Source organism: Hibiscus syriacus, unplaced genomic scaffold (genome assembly GCF_006381635.1).
Source record: "Hibiscus syriacus cultivar Baekdansim isolate YM2019G1 unplaced genomic scaffold, ASM638163v2 tig00000132_pilon, whole genome shotgun sequence".
NCBI lineage: Eukaryota > Viridiplantae > Streptophyta > Magnoliopsida > Malvales > Malvaceae > Hibiscus > Hibiscus syriacus.
The window spans coordinates 245,664-266,190 of NW_024061764.1; the positions used below are offsets into that span (position 1 = coordinate 245,664).

Consider the following 20,527-nt stretch of genomic DNA (forward strand, 5'->3'; position numbering starts at 1 on the left):
CCGGTCCAATCCAAACCTAGAGAGGCCCCATATCCTGAAGGCCATGATATTAACGCCGTATGCAACTATCATATTGGGAGCTCAGGGCACACCACTGAGAATTGTGGGGCATTGAAACGTAAGGTCCAAGATCTGATCAATTCAGGGGCTTTCACTTTCAATATGTAATGGGGCATTCTGATCGAGAGTCATATGGGGCATCCATTAGGAATTTTGTTGCATTATCAAGCATATCATCTTGTTTGAACTTGTTTTTCTTTCGTACTTCTTATGCGTAAACATTTTTAAGTCACTTGACGTTTAAACAAAATGCTCCCCTCTTAGGAAATGAGCAAATTTTAATCTTGAATTCCTTGAATATCACCTTAATTAAAAACTGTTTAACAATTGAGGTTGTAAATCTTTGACAAATGACAAGATTGAACCCTGCAAAACAAAGACCCCTTGGTCCTAATTTAAAAGATACATCAGATTACATGTTTTTCTCTTACCAAGCTAAGTTTTCTCTTCTCATGAAGAGTTCATCCAAGGTCTGGCATTCAGACATGTATTAAGAGCGAACAGAATGGGGCAACTAACACATGAGATTGCAAAACTAATTGGTTTATACCTTTGTTTATGATGTTCAGTGATGATAATGATCTTCATAGATGTAATAGTCGAGTAAGCAAATCTGGTTTAGGTCAGTTGTTTGGAAATTGAACTCTAAAGATGAGATCCCTTGACTTTCAAAAAACATCTAGACTATAACAGGTTCTTCTTGACAATCTTAAAAAATTAAACCCGTAAAGCTGAGCTATTCCACTAAGGCAATTGGTTATAGAGGAAACTCGAAAGCCCTAGCTTTATGAATAGATTATGTTCAAACTATGACACTGCTCGGACACTTGGCAATTCGGTGTTTGCTCCACTGCTTTTGTCAGGCCAAAGACTTTGTGATGAGACGAACCCTTCAGTGATTTGTCCCTCTAAAGCTGAGCTATTCCACTAAGGCAATTGGTTATAGAGGAAACTCGAAAGCCCTGGTTTTATGAATAGATTACATTCAAACCATGACATTGCTCGGACACTTGGCAATTCGGTGTTTGCTCCACTGCTTTTGTCAGGCCAAAGACTTTGTGATGAGATGAACCCTTTAGTTAAACCTGATAAAAATGATTATAATAATAAGCTGTCCCTCTAAAGCAATTGGTTGAACGCCCCGACTTTATGGATTCGGCTAGCCAGACAATGGTAAAATAAATCAAATTTATCTAAAAAAGAAATTTTCGGTAATAATAGACTAAGGGAGCTGAGAAACACCTGTTATAGTCAAATTCACACGAGCACTCAAGAATTTCATTTTTAGACCGATATTTCTGCACTACCTTTGTTAGAAGAGCTTACGAAACTTGAACAAATGGAAGATTTCAGAGAACTGAAACAAAAGTGTTCTGAAAGGTCTAGTCATTGATTATGCTAGTTGTGTCATTTTGTTCGCCTCCGATCAAAATACCAAATCAAGAAAAAGGGGTATGCCATGATCTTCACGATAACCAAATCGATGAAACAAACCCACCTCTAAACCAACTTTTCGATCTTGATATTTGTCAAAGATTTGCAGCTATCAAAGATTAAAAGAGTGTTTGATTCTTTTGATATCCAATGAACTCATGTTTTATGATTTGCTTCAATTGTGAAACCTAGAAAGATGTAACATTTTCAAAAAGTTCCTTTTGATATTTTTCAAAATTTTGAAAATTCAAAAGAAGAAAAGCATTTTCAAACAAGATAAGTTCTCTGGAAGCATATCTTGGAATTCAACAAATAATCGCTCCGAAGCTCAAGATCGAAAATGAGGCAAAGGAAACCATTTTTGGAAAGAAATTTGATAGGGGAAGAAAAAATTGTCTTGAGGTCTGCAAGAGTACACCCTGGTGGAAATGAAGACAAACTGAGTCAGAGATAGAATGAAGACTACACACGCAACCATTTCCCTCACATCTCAACATATACATCAACATGTACATACATGATGTATGAAATTTGCATCTTTGCATTCATCATCATGAGCAATAAAAACCTTGATTTTTTTCCCTCTCTTGAGGGCAAATTCAACAGTAAATAAATTTCATCTTGGCATACATCACACATCCATCATCATGATAGTTACATCCCGATACATTTTACAGATCTTTCAGGAGAAGATGGGATTGTCTTGCTTAAGACAGTCTCATTTAATGCAGATGATTATCTCACTTGAGACAGTTTCTTTTTAAACATAAACATTGAAAACATTTCCCTTGAAATGAATTTTGTCTCTCTTGAGATAGTTTCCCTTGAAACAAAATTTTGTCTCCCTTGATACAGTTTCTCTTGAAACATAAACATTGAAAACATTTCCCTTGGAACAAAATTTTTTCTCCCTTGAGACAGTTTCTCTTGAAACATAAACATTGAAAACATTTCCCTTGAAATGAGTTTTGTCTCTCTTGAGATAGTTTCCCTTGAAACAAAATTCCGTCTCCATTGAGACAGTTTCTCTTGAAACATAAACATTGGAAACATTTCCCTTGAAATGAATTTTGTCTCTCTTGAGATAGTTTCCCTTGAAACAAAATTTTGTCTCCATTGAGACAGTTTCTCTTGAAACATAAACATTGAAAACATTTCCCTTGAAATGAATTTTGTCTCTCTTGAGATAGTTTCCCTCGAAACAAAATTTTGTCTCCCTTGAGACAGTTTCTCTTGAAACATAAACATTGAAAACATTTCCCTTGAAATGAATTTCGTCTCTCTTGAGATAGTTTTCCTTGAAACAAATTTTGTCTCCCTTGAGACAGTTTCTCTTGAAACACAAAACCTTTGAGATTGTTTCCCTCGAAACAAATTTTGTCTCCCATGAGACAGTTTCTCTTGAAACACAAAATCTTTGAATTTATCTCCCTTAAAACAAAATTTCGTTTCTCATGAAACAACAGATATCTTTGAAATTGTTTCCCTTGAAACGAATTATGTCGCTTTCGAGGTAATTTCTCTTAAAGCATCATCTTTGAATATGTTTTCCTTGGAACTAATTTCATCTCCCCGTGAGACAATTTCTTTTGGAACTAAGTTTTGTCTCTCTTGAGACAGTTTTTCTTAAAACAAAATTTTGTCTCCCTTAAGATCGTTTCTCTTGAAACGAGTTCTGTCTCTTTTGAGACAATTTCTCTTGAAGCATCATCTGAACCGTTACACTCAGCTCAGACACATACTTGGGATAGCATTTCTCAAATCAAAAACTAGAATGTGCACATCAGATTTGAACATTTGAAGAATTTGAGACCAGGGATCAAAACTTGAAGATTCCAGAACCAAGATTCTAGAAAAACAACCGGAGATCGAGATTTCTCTCCTGAGCCCAAAAATAACATATGTTGCATATGCATTTTTGGCATACCTAAGAGCATTGCATCCATCTCATCACATATATGCATAACTTTTTCAGGTTTTAGCTATAGTCAAGTTCAACTTCACAACAAAGGGACGGCTGGTTGCCAACAACAATTTCCCAATTTCGGAACCGATTTCAACTCCACGACGGAGGATATCGTGCTACCCGAGACAACACAAGATCAACTTCACAACGAAGGGACGGCTGGTTGTCAACGAACAACTTTTCAGTTTCATCCGCGATTTTAACTCCACGACGGAGGATATCGTGCCACTCGAGACAACACAAGTTCAACTTCACAACGAAGGGACAGCTGGTTGTCAACAAACATTTTTCAAATTTCAGAGCCAATTTCAACTTCACAGCGAATGATATTGGACTCGAGACAACACAAGTTCAACTTCACAACGAAGGGACGGTTGATTGTCAGTAAGATTTCGTTCAGAGTCAATTTCAACTTCACAGCGAAGGATATTAGACTCGAGACAGCACAAGCTCAACTTCACAGCGAAGGGGCGGCTGACTGTCAACAAACAATTTCCCGGTTCCAGAACCAATTTCAACTTCACAGCGGAGGATATTGGACTCGGAACAATATTTGGATTTCAACTTCATGGCGAAGGATATCCAATTCTCAGGCTCAACTTCACGACGAAGGGGCCCTGTACGATTCCAATTTCACAAACAGATTGACCCAACTTCACGACGAATGAGTCATCTGTAACGCATCAACACCGAAGTCTTCAAGTCAAGTTTCACCTTCACGACGAAGTATCTTGATCCAGAAGACGATTCAAAGGCCACTCGCCAAAAGCTTTGAGTTCGATTCCAACTTCACGACGAAGGATATAGTGCTCAGAAGCTTCCAGATGAACTCGACTTCAGGACGGAGGAGTCATCCGTAACTCAATTTGACAGGGAGTTATTGAAACATCAGAGTAAATTTTCAACTCCACCGAACGAAAAGTGTGTTTTTCAATCTTTGCCCTATCCCCGTTACACGACTATGGGCAAAGAGGGGCAGCTGTCAACACACCTTTTTCGTCCTACTAGGATTCAAACTCTCAAAAATAGGATAGAATTCTGCTAGGATTCAACTCCTAAAATAGGATAGAATTTTGCTATGTTTTAAACTCCTAAAGATAGGATCCACAAGCACTATAAATAGCCATTGTAGCTCACTATTGTAACACACGATTGGCATACGAAATTACCAGAAAAAATACGAGCAAATAGATTGTTTTGAAGCTATTGTAAACAATTCAGGAGCAATAAAAGGTGAAAGCTTTTACCTTTCGCATTCTTTTCTTCACTTGTATGTGTTGTTATTCGTCTTTGTGCTTGAAAAAAAAACAGTTTTGGCCGAGGAAAAGGGGTTGTCGTTCGAAACTTTTTCTTTTAGATCTACACAACCCCGAGGTTGCTTTGGAAAAATACTAGGATATTTAAAACGAAGGAAATATTTGTCACCGATGAACGGTCCCTTATGTATTATTTTCATATTTTTATTTATTTCTTTTTGATAAATCGTATTATTAAGTATATATATTAATTATTTTTATTCTAATATTATTTTAATGTTTTTTAAAGTTATTATATATATATATATATATATATATATTTATAACTATTATATTTATTATTATTTTACTATTAACGTATATAAATATATTTTTCTCTTTTGCTACTATTATTATCATTATATGTATTTTTTATTTATTTTATTTTTATTTTTACTTTTTTTAAACATATGCATATATATACATTTAATTATATTTTTATATTTTATACTTCTTTATTTTTTTTTGTTTTAATGTATTTATATTATATTACATTATTATTATTTTACTTTATTAATTTTTTTTTTCGTTATTATATTTATTATATATATATATATATATATATATATATATATATCATAATGTTTTTGTTTATTCATTCTTACTATATTATAGGGATACATCACACTCATTTATTAACTACAGTTTCACCCCTTATCGTTTTTTTCCTTCCCGACAGTTATACTTCACCAAACCTTGACTTTCTTTTTTTACTTTTTTGGTGTGATTGCGTTTTTTATTTTTACTACTTATTATCATTATTATTATTTTGCACTTAATAATTATATGTTTTTATTCCTCTTTTAGTTTTTCATCATTTTTTTTATTTTTTTTCCTTTTATTTTCTTTATTTCATTTACTCTTATTTCCTTTTTCCTTTAACGCGTTTCTCGACTTTTTAAGGGTACTCTTTCAAATTGATCGGAGGTAAGTAATTTTGGATCATATGTTACCTTTAAATTTTAACTTTCGATTTTCTTAATTAAAAACAACTGGAAATTACGTAGTACCGAAAGGGCGGTTCAAGGGTGGTAATCCTTCCTTGACCGTAATCGACTCCCGAATCCGACATATCTTTGGTAAGACGCAGATCAGGTAAGATATAAGGTATCCGATTAACCTATTTATTTTTTTAAATAAATAATCGGTGGCGACTCCAATCACATTTTTCAAGTCGAAGCCCAATTCCGGGGCCCAACCGAAAGACGGTTACGACAGCATGTGCATACGTGATAAGAAACTAGCTCTTGCTTTGATGAAAACTGCTCTCTAACCTTGTGGTGAACAGGAATTAGTTGCTGGTGGCAACCATACAGATGTAAACCCAGATTTTGCAATGTCATGAACCTTCTTTCCAAATCTCTCCACCAGTCATACTTGTGAGACTCCCAGTTAAAACCCTGTTGAACAAATTAAACAACTTTAAAGTTCTTCGCTTAGCTTTTTATGAAATTTCACTTTCGGAACAGAGAATATCATTCCCATATGAGTAATGATATCAGTCCAATGAAAAAGAATGACCAAATATTTGTCACATTTACCTGCAAAAGGATTTATCTTCCATTTTGCAACACTGCACCTGAAATTAAATCAAAAAGCATACTATGGAAGCCATTCGTCTCTTACAGTCCTTTTTCCTTTACAACCCATTTGAAATAAGGAACAAAAACAAATGCCTCCGAATGGTGGGCATGCTTATCAAATTTAGTCTAAATTGCTTCATTTTATTTTTACAAGTTCAATTAATGTAATTAAACTCGGCATATCGATGCATTCAATATTTGGTGATATCGAGCTCATGACTATCACCATTGCTTTATCTGTCGTTGTAAACTTCTCTTTTGGCTTCTTGGTTAGCTTTCTATCGTAGCCTGTCGTTTATTAAGAGCAAAATCTTAACACTTGTTCATTAAATCTACAGCTTGGTATGGCTAGTGCGTTAGAGGTGCTATGCGGGCAGGCATTTGGTGCGGGACAAATAGACATGCTAGGCGTATATATGCAGCGATCATGGATAATCTTATTTGGGGCCTGTTTTGCGTTGCGTCCGCTCTATGTTGAAACTTAAAAGCACTTTAAGTGCATTAATGCATTGTTTGGTGTAAATGAAGGTTTTCAAACGAATGAAGTAATGAAATCAGTTTTATTAGAAAGGAAAAATCATTCATTTAATCCCTAAACTTTATACTATTTACAAAGTAGGTCCCTAAAACTCAACTACAAATAGCTTAGCCATTAGCCATTTGCCATTTCTACATATCCAAATCATTTCATTCTTCTCTCATATACTAGAGAAATTTAGAGAGTTTCTATTAAGTTGTTTTCTCATTTTTATCAAGAGAGAAATGTTATTGTTTTCTCTTTGTTAAATCGAATGACAACTGTCGTTTTGATGTCAAACAAATTCCTTTTTCTCATTTAATAAATAAGGGAATACGTAGTATAGAGAAATAAGGGTCGAATCCTCAGGGACTTAGAAAATCACAAATTTATGCTTGAATGACTTTAAACATGCGAAAAATAGTAAAATGGGGAGTTTGTAATATGAGATTTAAATAGTAATAAAAATGATTAAATAAAATAAAAACAATTAAAGTAAAAATAAGAGGATAAAGATTGTGAATAAATACGGTAAAAATAGCCTCAAGCTTCGCTTTGACTCAATTTCCTTTTGATCATCGAATTAGATTTTCCCTTCGGGATTCACGTCGGTTACTTTGTCTACAAGGGCAATCCCCGTGACTCTATCTTGTATACCGAATACCCAAGGCAATCTTTGATTCTGGCTTTGGGAATTGATTATATCAACATTAATTTTCATAGATCAATTACCGTTTAAGTTCGTGGCGACCGACTCAGATTGTTGCTTCAATAACCGTCAATTCTGATCTCAATTCCCTCTTGGCGAAGCCATCTCGCCAAATGTGTTCCTAGGAAGTCAAATTTGCTTTCTACAAGTTGAATCGTCCTCCCACACATTTAATCGCAACAACCTCTTGACCAAAGTCAATCTTTGATTTTGAAAACTGTTTTGATTTTGAAAAATAAGCGCAGAGATTAAGAGAGTTATTCCGAAGATATTAAGGGCCTATTTCAATTCTCTCGTTGGAATTGAGTCATCGCGTCAACTCTCGGCTTATGAAAAATTTAGCTAAGCATGACAAAAGTCATACTTAGCATATTTAAAAACAAGACTTGAAAATAAAAGAAAAATGAAAACTTGAAAAGTAAAAAGAGAAAGCTTTAATAAAAACATAGAGAAAAGAAGATTGTAATTTGAGTGATGAGTTTAGGCTTACCCCAAGTGGGTATTTATAGCCTCTCAAAGCCTAAGGATAAACAAAGAAAATAAAATAAAATAATCCTAAAGATAATTGTTTAATTTAAATTCAAACTTAAAATTAGTCTCCTAATGCAACTCTGCTCGTCCATCTTCCAGAAGGCGCGTAGAGGAAGTCATCTAGAAACCGTCACTGACTGGACCTTCTAGAAACCGCCACGTCAGTCCGTGTCGTGCCCATGTCTCCAGCCGTGACCAAATAATAAAAAAATGCATAATGCTCCCGTTTTTCACTAATTCTGGACAATAAGGACCTGCACAAAAAATAGGCATAACACAACCAAATCAACAACAATAAATCCACAAAATCAAAGAAATAACGAGCAAATATTAACGATTCTGAACACTCTCAAATTCCCCCTCACTTATCTCATGCTTGTCCTCAAGTATGATTAATCAAATCAGTCAAAAAATTTCATTTACTGTTCTTTGTCAAGTTTCACATTCGAGGAAGCAAGATAGAGAGCACAATAACTATTCAAGTAAAGAAATCAATCAATTGAACATCATCAATTGGAACAAGTCAAGTGTGATCGTAATATCCATTCATTCATTAATCTCAATGCTTATAACTCAACACCTTACCGTGATTTACTCAAATCACTCAATGTGTTTGGGGTAAAGAAACACCCAAAGTTTGGTTTCTGTCATGGGTTGTCGAATTGGAAGTAAATGAGGACTTTTGTTTTTGTTTATTTAGACAAAGGAAGATTTTAAAATTGAAAAGGTGATTGAAAGGGATTAGGTGGAGTCCATGGTCAAAGTAAAATAAAAGAATAAGAGAAGGGATTGGGAGGGTACGGTAGGGCGGCATAAAGATAATAAAAAAGGGGAAAGAGAAACTTTGGGGTTTACTAATGTGCACCGGCTAGGGACTCCTTCATCCCTACTCTGTTCGATTGTGAACTGCTCAATAGACTCCGAAATTAGTATTGTTCGAATCATGATTTTGTAATTTCTCACCTTTTAAGTTTGAATAAAAATATATGGTTCCTGTAAAATAAAAATTAAATTAAACACGCTTGATCAAAAAAAATAAATTAAAAATAAAAATAAAAAAATAAAATAAAAATATAACAGAATTGAAAACAATTGGTTACCTCCCATAAAGAGCTTTTGTTTAACGTCGTTAGCTCGACGACCTGATTCAGACTACAGGTTCTTCTAAGTCGAGATCTTCAATTAAGCAAGCTTAGCTATTCGCATAATACGGTTTAATCATGTGTCCATTGACTTTAAATCGAGTGCCCGAATCATCTTCAATTTCGACTGCGCCATGAGAAAATATTTTAGTTACCATATAAGGTCTGCTCCACTTTGATCGAAGTTTACTTGCAAAAAGTTTTAATTTTGAATTAAAAAGAAGAACTTTTTGTCCGATAGAAAAATATTTAAAAACAATTTTTCGATAATGAAATTCTTTTGTTTTGTCCTTATATATTTTAGCGTTGTCGTAATCAACTCTCCGGATTTCTTCAAGTTCCTGTATATGTAATTTCTGTGTTTCACCAAACGCTTATAACTCCATATTGCATTGTTTTACGGCCCAATATGCCTTGTGTTCCAGCTCGACAGGTAAATGGTATGGCTTACCGAATACAAGGCGATATGGTGATGTACCGATAGGCTCTTTATATGTAGTTCAATAAGCCCACAAAGCTTCAATTAATTTCAAGCTCCAATCCTTGCGATTTGGCTTGACTATTTTCTCAAGAATCGTCTTTACTTCACGGTTTGGAATTTCTGCTTGTCCGTTCATTTGTGGATGATAAGCTGTGGCAATCCTGTGATTCACTCCATATTTTTTCATAAGTACATCAATTACCCGATTGATGAAGTGTGTGCCGTTGTAGCTTATTATCGCTCTTGGTGTACCAAACCTGGAAAAAATGCAATTCTTTAGAAATTGAACAATAGTTTTAGCATCATTGTTTCGAGTGGCCTTAGCTTCTACCTACTTTGAACATAATCAACCGCAAGAATTATATAACAATTTCCAAAAGAAGCAAACAAAATGACCCATATAGTCAAGTCCCCAAACATCAAATATTTCGTATATATGTATAGGATTAAGGGGCATTTCATTTCTTCGACTCAAATTACTTGTATGTTGACAATTATCACAAGACTTACAAAATAAGTAAGCATCACGGAAAATATGAGGCCAAAAGAATCCGCATTCCAGAATTTTATGAGCACTTCATTCCTGTCCAAAGTGTCCACCATACGAATAAGAATGACATAAATTTAAAATTGAGCTTACCCCACTTTCAGGAACACATCGTCAAATTACCTTGTCTGAACAATGCTTCCAAAGATATGGAACATCCCAAATGAAGAAACGAGATTCTCTCGTAATGCGGTTTACTTCGACTCTCGTTAAATCAGATGGTAATTTACCTATAGCTAAGTAATTAACTATATCTGTGAACCAAGGTATTGACGTTTGCGCCATCATCAAGCTTTCCTCCGGGAATTCTTTATGAACGGGGGGATCAACTGTAGTGATTGGGAGCCGGCTTAAGTGATCGGTTACTATGTTTTCACATCATTTTTTATCCTTGATTTCCAAATAAACTCATGGATGAGTAAGATCCAACGGAATAGTCGTGGTTTTGCTTCTTTTTTGCTGAGCAAGTACTTCAAGGCTGCATGATCAGAGAAAACAACAACTTTAGTACCAAGAAGATATGATCTAAATTTATCTAATGAAAAAATAATAGCGAATAATTCTTTTTTGGTTGTTGAATAATTTCGTTGTGAGGAGTTTAAGGTACGGGACACATAAGCGATAACGTGAGGTTCTTTCACGGTTTTTGGTCCTAGCACAGCTCCAACACTTCCATCCAAAGCATTACACATAACTTCGAAGGGAAAGTCTCAATTTGGAGGTTGGACTATAGGTGTCGAAACTAACTTTTCCTTTAATACGTCGAATGATTTTTGGCATTGTTGGTCGAAATTGAGTGCTTTATCCTTCTGTAATAGCTCACACAATGGTTGCGCCACCTTAGAGAAATCCTTAATGAATCTACGGTAAAAATGTGCATAACCAAGGAAAGAACGAATTTCCCTCACCGTAGTGGGGTAAGGAAGTGAATGTATTATATCAGTTTTCACCTTATCTACCAATGAAACAATATGTCGTAGAATTAAACCTCTATCAACCATAAAGTGACACTTTTCATAATTCAAAACAAGGTTAAATTCTAAGCACCGACGCAACACATTTTTCAAGTTTAATAGACACTCATTGAATGAATTACCGTAAACAGTGAAGTCGTCCATGAAGACTTCAATACCTTTCTCAATAAAATCATAAAAATACTAATCATACACCTTTGGAATGTGGCAGGTGCATTGCAAATTCCGGAAGGCACACGTCGGTAAGCAAAGGTACCGAAGGGACATGTGAATGTCATCTTTTCTTGATCTTCAAGTGCCATTAGAATCTGGAAGAACCCTGAAAACCCATCAAGACAACAATAGTGAGACTTACCAGTTAATCGTTCTATCATCTGATCTATGAATGGAAGAGGAAAATGGTTTTTTTCTAGTTAAAGAATTCAACTTCCTGTAATTAATGCAGATTCTCCATCCATTCTGAATTCGAGTTGGTACAAGTTCTCCCTCAGAATTTTTGATCACAGTAACTCATGTTTTTTTAGTAACTACGTGTATCGGACTTACCCATTTATTATCCGAAATTGGATATATAATATATGCATCTAGGAGGTTTTGTATCTTCTTTTTTACCACTTCTATCATTGGTGGATTTAACCGGTGTTGACCCTCACGTCGGTTTTAATTTTGTGTACACAAGTTGATGGACTCAACCCTTTTATGTCAATGATGGTCCATCCTATAGCCTCCTTGTATTGGCGCAAAACCGTGATCAAGTCCTTTTCATCCCCCTCGGATAATCCTTTTGATATGATTACTGGCATAGTGTTGTTTGATTCGAGGAAAGCGTATTTCAAGTGATCCGACAAAGGTTTTAGCTAGACTTCGGGTGCCTGCAAAACAGAAGGTAAGACTTTAGGCTTAGAAGAAATCAAATTCAATTCAGTATGGTCAAAATTCACGTTTTCATCTTGATCATCTAGCTCCCTGCATGGATCAAAGGAAAAATTACTCCTTAAAAATTCATCAGCCAAATGATCAATTAAATCGACAGAATTTAAACTTTCCACTTCATCAGGATATCTCATTTCCTTATATACGTCAAATTTAACTATCTCACCGTCAAATTCCATGGTTAAGATTCCGCTTCTCACGTCAATTTTCGTGTGTGCAGTGCTTAAAAAAAGGCGTCCCAGCAGGATATCAGAGGACGTGCTTGTGCGATCATTCTCTAAGTTGATTGTACAAAAATCGACGAGAAATATCAAGTCGTTTACCTCTATTAATACATTCTCTAAGAGTCCTTCTGGATAGATCACTGACATGTCGGCATGTTGTATCGAGATCTTTGTATCATTCAAAGGATCGTTAGTAACCATTTTATAAACAGATAGAGGCATTACATTAATTGATGTGCCAAGATCGCACATTGCTCGTTTTATCTCAAACTTACCAATTTTACAAGGGATTGCGAACATACCTTGGTCTTTTTGTTTAGGTGGTAACTTCCATTGGAAAATAGCTGAGACGTGCTCTCCTAAGTTTACTTTCTCGATCCTGGTAAGCTTCTTTTTAGTCGTACAGAGATCTTTCAAAAATCGGGCATACCTTGGAACCTTTCGGATAACCTCAAAGAGAGGTATGTTAACTTCCACCTTCCGAAGTACGTCTAATATTTCCTTTTCCTCATCTTTTTTATTCTTTTTAACTAACCTCGATGAAAATGGTGGTGGCACGTCATATGGAGATGGCGTAGGTTCGTATATTTGTTCTTCGTTATTCTCTTCCTGGGATCCTGAATCATCAGTCTTCTTCTCATTTTGGACTGCTTTGTCTGATGGAACATGTGGCACCACTATTGTACCGCTCCGAAGAGTGATGGCGCTGACGTTCTCCCTTGGGTTTACTTCAGTTTGAGATGGAAGCTTACCTTGTGATTCCAATTGGCCTACGGTTTGAGCTAGTTGGCTTATCTGCTTGTCTATCTCTTGTGAGTGGGCTTCAGTACGATTCTGGAATTTTTCCTGGGAAAGTGCTAACCTCTCGACAATTGACTCTAATGATGTCTTCTACGGCTGTTGTGGTGGTGGATGTGGTCTCACTTGATAACCTTGATTCAGTCTTGAGTTCTGAGCATAACTGAAGTTCAGATGATTCCTCCACCCTAGGTTGTATGTATTGTTGTAGGGATTGTAAGCTTTTTGAGGAGGTCCTAGAAAATTCATGACTTCATTGACTTGAGCTGTTGTGTCATCTTGAATCAGTGGACAACCATCTGTCGGATGATCAGGTAATGCATATATTCCACATAATCGGTTTTGTCTCGTCTTTCCTACAACAAGAGAGTTTACGACTTCAGTTAACTTATCTATTTTATTTTTTAAGGAAGACGAACTTATCTCATGAACCCTTCGAGAAGGTTCATTATTTGCACGGAACTGTTAGGAATTTGCGGCCATCGGGATATTAAGTCCCTTGCCTCAGTAGGAGTCATATTCACCAAGGCTCCACCGTTGGCAGCATCGATCATCTTCATTTCCAGGGGAGATAATCCTTCATAAAAAATATTGAATGAGTGTTTGTTCGGTTAACCCATGTTGTGGGCAACTAGAACATAACTTCTTAAACCGCTCCTAGTAGTTGTAGAATGACTCTCTATCAAGCTGCTTGATTCCAAGTATTCTCCTTCGTAGTTCACTTAATTTCGCAGCAGGGAAAAACTTGTCAAGAAAAAGTCAAGTCATTTGAGTCCATGTAGTAACAGAATTAGGGGGAAGATAAAATAACCACTCCGAAAAATGAAAAGCTCTAAGTTTGACTTTATCCTCGGTTACTCCCTGTGGTTTCATGCTGGAACAGACCATATGAAATTCCATGAGATGTTCGTGTGGATTCTCATTTTGCAATCCGCAGAATGTAGGGAGGAGATGAATAAGGCCAGTTTTCAACTGATACGGAGTTTCTCCTTGGGGAAAATCAATGCACAAAGGTTCTTGCTCAGTGGGTGTCGTGGCTAACTCCCGGATAGTCGGTTCAGCCATCGGATTTGTATCACCTGAATTTGATTATTCTTCTGGATTTGTTTGTTGTCTTCTTCTTTCCCGAAGCGCTGTGCGTAGAGTCTCCTAGATTTGGCTTCGATCTCTGGGTCGTACTCCACTAATGCTTCCAGATTAGTCCTGGTCATAAATCAAAAGCAAACAAAAATTAGTAACTTTGGCCAAGTCCCCGGCAACGACGCCAATTTGACAACCGTTATTTTGATGTCAAACAAATTTCTTTTTTCTCAATTAATCAATAAGGGAATACATATTATAGAGAAATAAGGGTCGAATTCTCAGGGACTTTGAAAATCATAAATTTATGCTTGAATGGCTTTAACCAGGCGAAAAATAGTAAAATGAGGGGTTTGTAATATGAGATTTAAATAGTAATAAAAATGATTAAATAAAATAAAAGCAATAAAAGTAAAAATAAGAGGATAAAGATTGTGAATAAATACGGTAAAAATAGCCTCAATCTTCGCTTTGACTCAATTTCCTTTTGATCATCGAATTAGATTTTTTCTTCGAGGTTCACATTGGTTACTTTATCTACAAGGGCAATCCCCATGACTCTATCTTGTATACGGAATACCCAAGGCAATCTTTGATTCCGGCTTCGAAAATTGATTATTTCAACATCAATTATCTTAGATCAACTACCGTTTAAGTTCGTGGCGACCGACTCGGATTGTTGCTTCAATAACCGTCAATTTCGATCTCAATTCCTTCTTGGGTATTTATAACCTCTCAAAGCCTAAGGATAACTTGACAAAAGCCTAAGTGGGTATTTATAGCCTCTCAAAGCCTAAGTGGGTATTTATAACCGTCAATAACTTGAAAAAAGAATATTGTAATTCGAGTGATGAGTTTAGGCTTACCTCAAGTGGGTATTTATAGCCTCTCAAAGCCTAAGGATAAACAAAGAAAATAAAATAAAATAATCCTAAAGATAATTATTTAATTTAAATTCAAACTCAAAACTAGTCTCCTAATGCAACTCTGCTCGTCCATCTTCTAGAAGGCGCGCGGAGGAAGTCTTTTAGAAACCGTCACTGACTGGACCTTCTAGAAACCGCCACGTCAGTCCGTGTCGTGCCTAGAGTCGTGCCCATGTCTCCAGCCATAATCAAATAATAAAAAAATGCAGAATGCACCCGTTTTGTAACTAATTCTGGAAAGTAGGAACCTACATAAAAAATAGGCATAACACAACCAAATCAGCAGTAATAAACCCACAAAATCGAAGAAATATCGAGCAAATATAAACGATTCTGAATACTCATCATCGAGAGAAGTTAAGACTCCGATTTTCTTATAGTAAAATTCTTTTATATTTGCCCGCGGTTTTTATCATATATTATTTAGGAGTATTTCATGTAAAATTTGTTTCCTTTATCTTTATTTTCTCAAATTATTAGTTAGGATTTTGCTCTATCCAACGATTATATTCCGTGACAATTGGTATCAGAGCTTGATTTGAGTGTGTAATATATATTTATTGTCTTTGTGGTTGCCACTAAAAGGTAGATACTCCAATATAAAAAACTAGAAAGGTATTACACATTCTTCAAAGGTTTCAGAGAACGATACATGTCAAATAGTGAAATAGTGGGAGTTATCTGTGATAAAAGTTATGGTAACGAAATTTGATATTGAAAAGTTCAATGAAAGAAATTTCTCACTATGTAGATTAAAGATAAAGGCTATCATGAGGAAATATAGTTGATTAACAGCTATCAGTGAAAGACCAAAAAATTTTACAGATGATAACAAATTGAATGAGATGGGAAAGAATACTATGACAAACATTCATCTAGTATTAGCAGATGAAATATTGTTAAGCATTGAGAAGAAGAAAAAGACCAAGGAGATTTGGGATCATCTCACCAAATTGTATGAGGCCACATCATTGCACAATAAAATTTTCCTTAAGAGGAAATTGTACACTTTTCGGATGTCAGAATTTACTTTAGTGACAGAGCACTTAAACGCGTTGAATACTTTATTTTCTAAGCTTACATCTTTAAGTTGTATAATAGAAGAAAAATAATGTGTTGAACTTCTACTTCAAAGTCTACCTGATTTGTATGATCAACTCATTTTCAACTTGACAAGTAGTAATGTTACTAGTCTAGTATTCGATGATGTTGCAGCTGTTATTCTACAAGAAGAAAATTGACGCAAGAGCAAGAAAGACAGACAAGTGAATCTGCAACAAGTAGAGGCGTTAACAGTGACGAGAATGAGATCAACAGAACGTGGCCAAAGTAGCAGTCACAATAGTCTAGGTAGTCTTGGCAATGTATGCTACATTGAACTTACATCTAGAGCAGCTAAATGTTAAAATAGTTTTTCTTCATGGAGATCTTGAAGAAGAAATTTATATGCTCCAGCCTGAAGGGTTTAAAGAAAAAGAAAAGAAAAACTTGGTTTGTAGGTTGAACAAATCTTTGTATAGTTTAAAGCAGGCACTGAGGTGTTGGTATAAGAGATTTGATTCCTTCATTATGTGCCTTGGATACAACAGACTTAATGCAAACCCTTGTACTTATTTGAAGAGGTTTGGTGATAAAGATTTTGTTATATTGTTGTTGTATGTGGATGACATGTTGGTTGCAAGTCCCAACAAAGATCATATTGAAGAATTGAAGGCAAGATTGGCTAGGGAATTTGAAATGAATGACTTGGTATTAGCAAACAAGATTCTAGGGATGTAAATTCACTAAGATAGAAGTAATAGGAAGATTTGACTTTCATAAAATAATTACTTGAAGAAGATCTTGTCACGATTCAACATGCAAGATTGTAAGCCAATTTCTACTCCTCTTTATATTAACTTCAAACTATCCTCCAGTTTGAGTCCTAGCAGTAAAGAAGAGAGGATGGAGATGTCTCGAGTATCGTATCTATCAGAGGTGGGAAGTTTAATGTTCAGTACGATATGAAGAAGACCATACATTACACAAGCAATGGGAGTGGTTAGTCGGTACATGGCAAATCCAGGAAAAAATATTGGAATGTGATGAAAAAGGTCCTGAGGTACATTAAAGAGACCTCAAATATTGCATTATGTTACGAAGGATCAAACTTTCTTACCCAAGGGGTATATCGGTTCTAACTATGCATGAGATTTGGAAAAAAAGAAAATCTACTACAAGATATGTGTTCGAAGTTGCTGGTAGAGCTGTAAGCTGGGTTTCAAAACTGCAGTCAATTGTGACTGCATCAACAACATATGCAGAATACGTAGCAGCTTCACAAACTAGTAAAGAAACAATTTGATTGAAAATGCTATTGGAGGAGCTCAGGCGCAAACAAGAGTATGTCTATTTGTTTTGTGACAGTCAAAGCGCCTTGCATCTTGTAAGGAATCCTGTTTTTCACTCAAGAACAAAACACATTCGGGTCCAATACCACTTCATTCGTGAGAAAGTGGAAGAAGGGACGGTAGATATGCAAAAAATTAATACCAATGACAACATAACAAATTTTATGACAAAGACAATTAACACTGATAAGTTTGCTTGGTGTTGATTCTCTTGTGGCCTGTTAGAGACGTAAGCAACATGAATGGTACAAGGTAGAAAGAATTGTGTGAATATATGATTATTCCAATCAAATCTTCAAGTGAGAGATTGTTGAAACTTAAAAGCACTTTAAGTGTATTAATGCATTGTTTGGTGTAAATGAAGGTTTTCAAACAAATGCAGTAATGGAATCAATTTTATTAGAAAGGCAAAATCATTCATTTAGTCTCTAAATTTTAATATATTTATAAACTAAGTCCCTAAAACTCAACTATAATAGCTTAGTCATTTGCCATTTCTGCATACCCAAATCATTCCATTCTTCTCTCGTATACTAGAGAAATTTATAGAGTTTCTATTAAGTTGTTTTCTCCTTTTATCAAGAAAAAATTGTTCTTGTTTTCTCCTTGTTAAATCGAGATAAGTTGTAACTCATGTTTTCTTATCGTATTCCACAACACTCTACTTATATGCTACCCTACTCCTGAAACTCCTCGAACAAGAGACTGAAATTGCAGATCTTGCCAGAGATTTCACCATGCAAGTTGTACCTCAAATGTTCTCATTAGCCATCAATTTCTCAACACAAAAGTTCCTACAGGCACAAAGAAAGGATGGGGTCTTGGCCTGGATTCACCTTGCCACCTTCGTTGAACATATCATGATAATTTAATTCTTCATTATCGTGTTCAAGTTGGGTACCATCGATGCAGCAGTGGCTTACACCATCTCGGCTTGGTTGGTTGCCCTGGCTCAACTTGTGTATGTGTTTGGCTTGGTTGGACCGGGTTATCGTGGTTAACCTTGAAGGATCTTTTGGATTTCACCAAACTTTCTATAGCTTCGACTGTGATGCTTTAGTTAGAGATTTGGTATTTCATGATGATCATTGTTCTCACCGGTCACCTTGGTGATCCAGTCATTGCAGTTGGCTCTCTTTCCATTTGGTACTGATATTAAAATCATTACACTAAATCTCTCATTTGTTTTTAATTAATTGAGCTTCATTTCAACTCAATGTTTCAGCATGAACATCAATGGCTGGGAAGGCATGTTATTTTTAGGAATAAATGCAGCTATAAGGTAACAAAGAAAACCCAACAACTTTCTGATGTAAAAAACCTTTCCCATTTGGAGAACTGATGTTGAACTTGATTGGTCCTTTTCAGTGTGAGAGCGTCGAATGAGCTCGGATCAGCACATCCGAGAGTCGCGAAATATTCGGTGATAATCACGGTAATACAGTTGCTTCTCATAGGAATACTTTCAGCGCTGGCAGTCTTGGCTACGCGAAACAAATTTGTTGTCATCTTTACGAATAGTATAGAGATGAGATGCAAAAGGCCGTGACTCGTTAATTTGGCTCATCTTTTTGATATAACCATGGTTTTGAACAATGTTCAGCCCGTTATATCAACTGAGCAGTTGAATTGAAACCCCAACATCACCCAAACGAGTGACGAATGTTGCAATTGCAGGTGTTTCTGTGGGAGGAGGTCGGCTAGCCCTGGTAGCTTATGTAAACTTGTTCTGCTATTACGTTGTTGGCCTCCCACTTGGATTTTTTCTCGGCTATCATAGCCATTCTGTGGTGCAGGTAATTTCATGGTTTCCAAATCACATTGCTTTCCATTTTTATTATTGCAGGGAATCTGATTTGGCATGATTTGTGGGACATTCTTGCAGACATTAATCCTCATGTATATTATCTACAAAACTAACTAGAACACAAAGGTGGGGACATCCTCTTTCGTAAACAATATCCATGAATGTATCCAACTATAGGCTTGAAAAAATCTAAACATGGGATCCATCTTATTCGGGTTGAACATGCATCGGAACGAAAGAGGCAATGGGGTGCTAAAATGCGCGTCCCCGACCATGCAACCAACTAGTCCCAGTAAATCGAAGACCTACTACCATTCTTTTTCTTTTTTTTAAGAGAAAATGCCTTTTTTTCCCTCTTTGGTTCCTTTGCTTTAAAGCTAAGTATAGCTTCAAACATTTTAAAAAAATAGCTCAATGCAAATAGTACGTGGCAACATGTATGTAAATAGCTAGGTCTAGTTACCGGATGAAAACATGTTAGACAAGGAAATTGTAAGGTGGCGTTTGGTTCGTTAGAATGTTTACGAGGGAATTGAAATATGTGAAGGAATTGGAATCTGTCAGGAATTGAAATCCAATTCCATATTCTATTTGGTTGGTAGGAAATGGAATTGGAATCCAATTCCATATTATGTTTGGTTCGCAGACATGTCAGATGAAATTGATTTCAGAAATGTAAAATGACATAATTACCCTTATTTTTTTTTTACTTTTTTTTAGTTTGTTTTACAACTTACATGTAGTTATATATTATAAAAAATTAAAAAATATTAAATTTTCATTTTATTGATTGATTATTCATTTCAATAAATTATAAAAATCATGCTAATAAACATAATAAGTTAAAATCATCGCAATTAAAATATGTTAATAAGTTACCAAAAGATAGAGCAATATTTCGATACATTTCAATCGGAGTATGTTAATTAGTTACAAAAAAATATACCAAAAACTATTTTTATTCAATATATGAATTATAAACCTGACCCGACACGACACAAAATAATAAAAAAAATTATTTTTATTCAATAAAAATATTGACTTAATTGAAAACAATTAATAGAGGGGTATTATTGTAATTATTCCTAAATATATAAGGTAAAATTATATTTTTTTTTCGGGTCGGTCCG

The 20,527-nt window shown here is 35.4% G+C and overlaps 1 pseudogene; it reads left to right on the plus strand.

The window, feature by feature from the left end:
- Window positions 1-6,523: 6,523 nt before the first annotated feature.
- Window positions 6,524-19,514, plus strand: LOC120121294 (annotated as a pseudogene).
- Window positions 19,515-20,527: the final 1,013 nt, after the last annotated feature.